Consider the following 9,100-nt stretch of genomic DNA (forward strand, 5'->3'; position numbering starts at 1 on the left):
TAAGGAATGAAGAGATAGTTGAAGTTCTCTGAGTCTATAGATACTACACTCCTGGAAATGGAAAACAGAACACATTGACACCGGTGTGTCAGACCCACCATACTTGCTCCGGACACTGCGAGAGGGCTGTACAAGCAATGATCACACGCACGGCACAGCGGACACACCAGGAACCGCGGTGTTGGCCGTCGAATGGCGCTAGCTGCGCAGCATTTGTGCACCGCCGCCGTCAGTGTCAGCCAGTTTGCCGTGGCATACGGAGCTCCATCGCAGTCTTTAACACTGGTAGCATGCCGCGACAGCGTGGACGTGAACCGTATGTGCAGTTTACGGACTTTGAGCGAGGGCGTATAGTGGGCATGCGGGAGGCCGGGTGGACGTACCGCCGAATTGCTCAACACGTGGGGCGTGAGGTCTCCACAGTACATCGATGTTGTCGCCAGTGGTCGGCGGAAGGTGCACGTGCCCGTCGACCTGGGACCGGACCGCAGCGACGCACGGATGCACGCCAAGACCGTAGGATCCTACGCAGTGCCGTAGGGGACCGCACCGCCACTTCCCAGCAAATTAGGGACACTGTTGCTCCTGGGGTATCGGCGAGGACCATTCGCAACCGTCTCCATGAAGCTGGGCTACGGTCCCGCACACCGTTAGGCCGTCTTCCGCTCACGCCCCAACATCGTGCAGCCCGCCTCCAATGGTGTCGCGACAGGCGTGAATGGAGGGACGAATGGAGACGTGTCGTCTTCAGCGATGAGAGTCGCTTCTGCCTTGGTGCCAATGATGGTCGTATGCGTGCCTGGCGCCGTGCAGGTGAGCGCCACAATCAGGACTGCATACGACCGAGGCACACAGGGCCAACACCCGGCATCATGGTGTGGGGACCGATCTCCTACACTGGCCGTACACCACTGGTGATCGTCGAGGGGACACTGAATAGTGCACGGTACATCCAAACCGTCATCGAACCCATCGTTCTACCATTCCTAGACCGGCAAGGGAACTTGCTGTTCCAACAGGACAATGCACGTCCGCATGTATCCCGTGCCACCCAACGTGCTCTAGAAGGTGTAAGTCAACTACCCTGACCAGCCAGATCTCCGGATCTGTCCCCCATTGAGCATGTTTGGGACTGGATGAAGCGTCGTCTCACGCGGTCTGCACGTCCAGCACGAACGCTGGTCCAACTGAGGCGCCAGGTGGAAATGGCATGGCAAGCCGTTCCACAGGACTACATCCAGCATCTCTACGATCGTCTCCATGGGAGAATAGCAGCCTGCATTGCTGCGAAAGGTGGATATACACTGTACTAGTGTCGACATTGTGCATGCTCTGTTGCCTGTGTCCATGTGCCTGTGGTTCTGTCAGTGTGATCATGTGATGTATCTGACCCCAGGAATGTGTCAATAAAGTTTCCCCTTCCTGGGACAATGAATTCACGGTGTTCTTATTTCAATTTCCAGGAGTGTAGATATAGTAGGGGTCAGTGAAGTGAAGTGGAAGGAAGACAAGGATTTCTGGTCAGATGATTATCGGGTAATATCAACAGCAGCAAAAAATGGTATAACAGGTGTAGGATTCGTTATGACTTGGAAGGTAGGGCAGAGGGTGTGTTACTGTGAATAGTTCAGTGACCGGGTTGTTCTAATCAGAATCGACAGCAGACCAACACCGACAACGATAGTTCAGGTATACATGCCGACGTCGCAAGCTGAAGATGAACAGATAGAGAAAGTGTATGAGGATATTGAAAAGGTAATGCAGTATGTAAAGTGGGACGAAAATCTAATAGTCATGGGCGACTGGAATGCAGTTGTAGGGGAAGGAGTAGAAGAAAAGGTTACAGGAGAATATGGGCTTGGGACAAGGAATGAAAGAGGAGAAAGACTAATTGAGTTCTGTAACAAGTTTCAGCTAGTAATAGCGAATACACTGTTCAAGAATCACAAGAGGAGGAGGTATACTTGGAAAAGGCCGGGAGATACGGGAAGATTTCAATTAGATTACATCATGGTCAGACAGAGTTTCCGAAATCAGATACTGGATTGTAAGGCGTACCCAGGAGCAGATATAGACTCAGATCACAATATCGTAGTGATGAAGAGTAGGCTGAAGTTCAAGACATTAGTCAGGAAGAATTAATACCCAAAGAAGTGGGATACGAAAGTACTAAGGAATGATGAGATACGTTTGAAGTTCTCTAACGCTATAGATACAGCAATAAGGAATAGCGCAGTAGGCAGTCCCTACCACGTTCAAGCTTCTGAGATTCCACGCCCCGACTCGTAGAACGTTATCCTTTCGTAGATTATTCAATCTTTTTCTCATGGTAACCTCCCCCTTGGCAGTCCCCTCCCGGAGATCCGAATGGGGGACTATTCCGGACACTTCTTCAATTACAGGCCACATGTCCTGTGGATACACGTTATGTGTCTTTTAAGACCAGAGATCAATAAATCATCATAAATTACGGTCGTATCTGAACTTCAGTTTCGATTCTGATCTACCAATGCCTTGAGAATTTTCCAGTAGAGACGCATCAAACGTTTCAAGAAAATGGTATTCCAAAAATTAGTCATACAGCCACTAATGTGTTTTAAACACTTCTAATAACCATTTATTACACTTTAGCGATGTTCACACTACTGACACGTACTACAAATTTTACCTTAATTAACAATCATATGCAAGAAAAAGTGGCCGGAAAAGAACTGAGATTATATGAATGATTACCTCATTCTCTTCTTTTTTCACTTTCAGGATTAATCAGCCGTTTTATTAACACAGCGAAACGCATCTTCTAGGAAGGAATGGCTGTCGCGTCAGCTTTAACTTGGTCCGGTATTTCGAAGTCCGCAAACCGTGCCAGAAGATCCATTAGCTGATGCCAAGGCCCCGCATCGACCACGAAACGAATAGAAAAAACACAAACCTTTGGTATTACTTTGCGAAGGACACTTAAAATAATAAAATTAGTTGGCATACATTGAAATAAGTTACGTAATGCACTTAATAATATATCGTGAAGGTGGCATAACCCATAGTGGTTGAAACACTACAATTCTCAAATAATCCTAACAACGTTCTCCATCCTGCACATACCGTGAAAGACAAAACCCCGTTTTGTAATAACAGGTCATCAGGTTTATCATAGCAAAGTTTTATGAATTTTTTTATTATTTCCGGCTATTATCATTAACGTCAAGATATTTATTTCTTGAAGCGATCTTCGCTGCCCTCTCAATTGATCTCGTAAATCCCTTTACAGTATGTAGTTGTTTTGTGTTTGCTTTAGGGAAACTCGAACGTTAGACAGAAGGACTGAAATGTAGTAACACGCTTAAACACCTGAGAAAGGTGGAACATAAATCGCATTTAGCGGATGTGAACTGTTTCATTGACGAAGAAAGAGAGGCAAAGATTCTGTAATAACGAATAGACTAGTATGTAGAGTTGTCTGAAGTCTGTGACACACTAGCTATCTTCTCGCTTTCGGGCGTAAAAGATGGATTGCATGCAATGATGTCGATAACTGACTGACCTCCGCATACGTACTACTTTCGATTTGCATCTAAAGTTCAGTATAATTCAATTAAAATTTTACTGTCTGTGGCATATAGTTCTAGCAACGTCACAGTGGTGTTCCTAATTTTCTCTGTTTTTCATAGCAAAGACAATGTTCTTACCTGGCCTTTATCCCGTATCATCACGGGGTCAGCATGTTAATTACTGGATCTATAGCGTTAGCGGTAGTCGCTGGCCCAAAGCGACTCCTGTCACCACCGCCCCACACCCTGATTTACCTCAAGAATGAACAAAAATTATTTACTGCAAATGAAAAAATATCATGGAGGTATAATAAAGGAAGGTGGCGCCACAGACTCGCCCCTTACATTGCTTTGAAGCCGTCGCCGCCGTTTTAGTCGGCCCTAAACATTAGCAGACTACTGTTTGCAGTTGCTCCCTGTATTTAATTCCAGCCTTGTCCACGCAAAAGTTGTTTGAAATGGCAAATATTACAACGCTTTCGTTAATACCAAAGTGTCCGGACAGATTTTTCGGAGGTTTTTCTGGTCTTAAAGGCATATTAGCTCAGTAATAAGACGCATTTGACCTCGTTTATGTAATTTTCTTTTTGTTAAATGTTTATAATGACCAACAAGCGATGTGAAAAGGCTGCTTTCGTAATCCAGCATTTACCTTAGTAGATACGAAATGACGTAACTGATGTCCGGTATACGGCCTGTTCTGAAAATACTGAGAATATACACATCTCCAAAAAAAGTTCCGAGAGTTCGGTTCCGAGAGTTCCGGAACCTGTACAGAGAATTGGAGTAGAGATCAACACAAACATCATTTCCGCCCTTTTTATTGCTCATGAAAACCACACACTGGATGTTGTACTACCATACAGCGAGACTTTCAGAGGTGGTGGTCCACATTGCTGTACATACCGGTACCTCTAACGCCCAGCACCACGTCCTCTTGCATTGCTGCGTGCCCCTATTCATAGTGGCATACTATCGGCAAGTTCATCAAGGCACTATTGGCCCAGATTGTTCCACTCCTCAACGGAGATTAGACGCAGATCCCTCAGAATGGTTGGTGGGTCACGCCGTCCATAATTAGTCCTTTTCAATCTATCCCAGGCATGTTCCATAGGGTACATGTCTGGAGTACATGCTGAACGCTCTAGTCGAGCGATTTCGTTATCCTGAAGGAAGTCATTCACAAGATGTGCACGATGGGGGCGCGAATTGTTGTTCATGAAGACGAATGCCTCGTCAATATGCTGCCGATATGGTTGCACAATCAGTCAGAGGATGGCATTCACGTATTATACAGCAGTTTCGGCGCCTTCCATGGCCACTAGCGGCATACCTCGGCCCCACATAATGCCACCCCAAAACAGCAGGGAACCTCCACCTTGCTGCACTCGCTAGGCAGTGTGTCTAAGGCGTTCAGCCTGACCGGATTGCCTACAAACACGTCTCCGACGATTGTCTGGTTGAAGGCATATGCGACATAATCGGTGAAGAGAACGTGATGCCAATCCTAAGCCGTCCATTCGGCATGTTGTTGGGCCCATCTGTACCGCGCTGTAGGGTGTCGTGGCTGCAAAGGTGGACCTCGCCACGGACGTCGGGAGTGAAGTTGCGCAACATGTGGCCTATTGCGCACAGTTTGAGTTGTAATATGACGTCCTGTGGCTGCAAGAGAAGCATTATTTAACATGGTGGCGTAGATGTCAGGGTTCCACCGAGTCATAATCCGTAGATAGCGGTCATCCACTACAGTAGTAGCCCTTGGACGGCCTGAGCGAGGCATGTCATCGACAGTTCTAGTCTCTCTGTATCTCCTCCATATCCGAAAAACGTCACGTCGGTTCACACCGAGACGCCTGGACACTTCCCTTGTTGAGAGCTCTTCCTGGCACAAAGTAACAATGCGGGCGCGATCGAACCGGTGTATTAACCTTCTAGGCATGGTTGATCTACAGACAACACGAGCCGTGTACCTCCTTGCTGTTGGAATGACCGGAACTTATCGGCTGTCGGACACCCTCCGTCTAAAAGGCGCTGCTGATACACGGTTGTCTGCATCTTTAGGCGGGTTTAGTGACATCTCTCAACAGTCAAAGGGACTGTGTCTGTGGTACAATATCCACAGTTAACATCTATCTTCAGAAGTTCTAGGAACCGGGGTGATGCAAAACTTTTTTTGATATTTGTATATTTGCTATATTTGTTATATTTTGTCACAGCGTTGAAGCAGAGACGTTTTGGAGTCTAACTTCACAAGCCAAATTACAGAAATAAAACAGCTGCAGTAAAACAAACCAGCCCAACTAAAATTCATGTATATAGAAGAAAACAGCGCCTGAACCAGACCACCTACGAATGACATGTCATCGTTTTACACTTTAAACTATAATCGTAACGGCTAATACACCTGTAAGTTATGCAAGCTGACATTTTTCATCAAACCACTTCCACCAGGAGCTAATGTTCAGTTTTACTAACATGGCGGACGTGGGCTTCAAGTTTGTGACGTCATGGCAACACCCGTTATTATACTTCCACGAACGATATATTTCAATTTGTGTAACCTTTGCAACCTATTCTAATAGATTCGCTAAAAAAGTGTTTAAAATATAGACTTAGCAATAATAATGACAGGAACAAATGTAAAAATGAAATTATGAAGTTTAAGACCAACTTTCCATTAGCATAAAAATATACAACAGCTCAGAATTATCATTTGTAGGAATAACTTAGTAATTAGACCTAGAAGAGTGTCACCTCTAAAAAAATATTATTTTTATCCTAAGCTACTAAGTCTGTCTGCTCACCAGTGAGCACAAGGACTCTCAGATATTAATTGTGATTAGGGAAAGAAAGGATTTAACGACACGTGAGAAGGTGGCTTAGGTATTTTGGATAACATAGTCGTAGAGAGAGAGAGAATACGACCCTGTAGAGTTCGGACTCTAGGGATGGACACAGTTATTTGGTCAACTTCCGTATCACGCTGTTAGCGTCTCCCGTGCTTTAAGGTTTATTAATGTTATTTTTATTAGGATAATTGACAGATTTGCCTATATTTCCACATGCCACACCATGAAATAAAAAATGTTCGTGGTGAATTTGTATATTCACTAATGCTCAACCTTAGCACAACACAGTTTATTAATTTTCTTTGCTCATAGGCATATCCGTAACACAGTTTATTGATTTTCGTTGGTCGTAGAGTGCAGCCGTACACTGTGAACACTACAATAGATCGCACCGGAAATTATTATCTACTCAGGTAGCAAAAACATTAAGCGCCCCTCTATAACTCCTATGCGATTAGTACTGTGTATTAGAAAGCTCGGTTACAAACTTCCTCTTGTCATATACTAGAGTTACTGACTCACTGGTCTACGATTACTTTGATGACAAATTTTACTATTTCAGACTGTTGAATGTCTTTGACAGTTTGGCTATGGCTTTAGGCTCGATTAAATTTCATCTGGCGTAATGTTTAACTGCGTGATAGTTTTGTGATGTTTCTTTCTTACGATTAATTACATCTGTTACCACACGACTTATCCCGACTTCACTACTGTGATGACATTCCTAAATATTTATCTCACGGCAGCGTCTATTAGGAATTTTTCTTGCTATTTCATCTGTTTGTTTACGTAGAAAATCTCCACTTATTTTATCCCTGCTCGTTCACTTGTCAGATACACACAGAGTTGAAGCTAATAAATATACTGCTCATAGTCAGAGACATGACGCCCTATAACCATTAGCTACCGCTTTGTCCGTCTGTTAAATATTTTTTATCCTAACTCTCCCTCTTCTTGCTTTAGCCACTATTAGTATAGCTTATCATCTTCAGATACAAATAATTTGGAAAACTTGATTTCCATTAGATACCAGAAAGACTAAATCGCTACCCCCGGTTGTTTAATGGTTCCGTATCTTCAAGAAGTTAGATATTTTTAACTCATAAACTTCTAATAGAAGAATTTCCATTATTAATATGAGTGGCTACCTTGCTCTTTCAGAATTTTACCTCGATTTCCCCAGGTTGAGACAGTATTAACTGGAAAACCAAAAATTTACCGCAGACCAGAATTGTTCCTCTCTGACCAAAAGAATTTCTTCACATTGATCACCCTTTACGTGTCGGAATCTTCTTTCAGACCAGGGTCACTATTAAAAATACGAATATATTTCTTCTCAGTATCAATAATTCACATCTATGCCACAGTCTAATACGTACAGTCAAGTCACTCGCTTCTTCGAAACGTTGTTACCGCCTGACAGTTCGAGCGACAGTAGCGCTCCAAGCGGTAACAAACCAGTCACATGCTTCGTAAGGATGTTTGTTTCTCATCCACTTCCTAAGTGGTTTACGAAATACATATTTTACTTTTTTGCCTCCGAGAGTTTGTGCAATATCAGAAGACATGAAGGATAGTGAAATAAATATAAAAACAGACGAATTGCACTGATTCAGTGACGTAAGTTTCAATTTACTCATGAGGAAATACTTACGAATATATTTATAATTGCAGCTTGTTCCGCTGACAACAAGAAAATATAAACACATATTTCATGCTTAAGAAGCATATTTCACTAGTTATCTGTTCTTATTGCGACAGGCGCCTTCCTTGTTAAGTAAAAAAAAGTGGAGTCTAATGATTAGCTCATTCTCACATTTCACTCGATTTTTTTAATATACGAATATTTTTGTAAATATTATTACTTTTCCTTCAAAAGTGAGGGTGTTGAAGATTCTTGCAATTTGTGACTCAGATGAAGCATCAATTGTACAACTAGTTTCCCCAGTGCTTGGAAACAGTTTCATTGCTTTTGACGTTTTATCATGATATCTATGTGGTTTTACGTTCAGCTAGAAGTGTGGCGGCGTATTTGGAACGCTAAATAATGTAGGTACTACATTCCAGACACGTTTCCTACGTTCCAGATTTCCTGCTTTAGCTGAAAATGTAGTGTACAGAACTTCGCGTTGTTGGGTAGATATACAATGTCTTTCTGCAAAATGTCTGGTCTTCTGATGCATACAACCACCATTTGTTAGTAAGCAAAAACAGCGTTCTTTAGTAAATATCTGTACATTACAAGAGAATCCAAAAACAGTCCTTAGGAAGCTAAATAATGACAAATGTGGCGTTTTTCAGTTATTGTCAATTTTTATGGTACTACACACGCTTCCTATTGTGTAAACTATGTTACAGATCAATGTACACACCTGTTATCATATTCAGAAGTGTCGCTTGCTGACCACTTGGAGCGCTGCGATCGCAGTGAGTAGCAAGAAAAGAGACGGAGTGTTGTGACCGCTACGTTATACTCTGTCTATACCAACTCCGACAGTCCAGAGTCAAAGAAGCTCGCTTCTTATACCCTTTTTAAAAACACTTTTGACCTTTGCTGATGGCTATCGTAGCTCCCGCCTCTGGCCAACTTCTCGGCTTCCGGTGATAACAGCCCGTCAAGGATTTTTCACTTTTCCGTGTCTCTCTCGCGTCAGCATTGGCGCCAGTTCCGCTTTCTCTTACTTATGCGTAACATCACACACA

General features: G+C 43.4%; 1 long non-coding RNA gene across 1 annotated transcript in view; it reads right to left on the reverse strand.

Moving 5' to 3' along the window:
- The window catches only part of LOC124795008, a 62,958-nt gene extending 54,066 nt beyond the window's left edge, over nt 1–8,892 (reverse strand). Inside the window, exon 1 of the long non-coding RNA XR_007016636.1 lies at nt 8,770–8,892. This is a non-coding gene — a long non-coding RNA (uncharacterized LOC124795008). The remainder of the gene's footprint in view (nt 1–8,769) is intronic.
- Between the last annotated feature and the right edge of the window lie 208 nt (nt 8,893–9,100).

This window comes from Schistocerca piceifrons, chromosome 1 (genome assembly GCF_021461385.2).
Source record: "Schistocerca piceifrons isolate TAMUIC-IGC-003096 chromosome 1, iqSchPice1.1, whole genome shotgun sequence".
Taxonomy (NCBI): Eukaryota; Metazoa; Arthropoda; class Insecta; order Orthoptera; family Acrididae; genus Schistocerca; species Schistocerca piceifrons.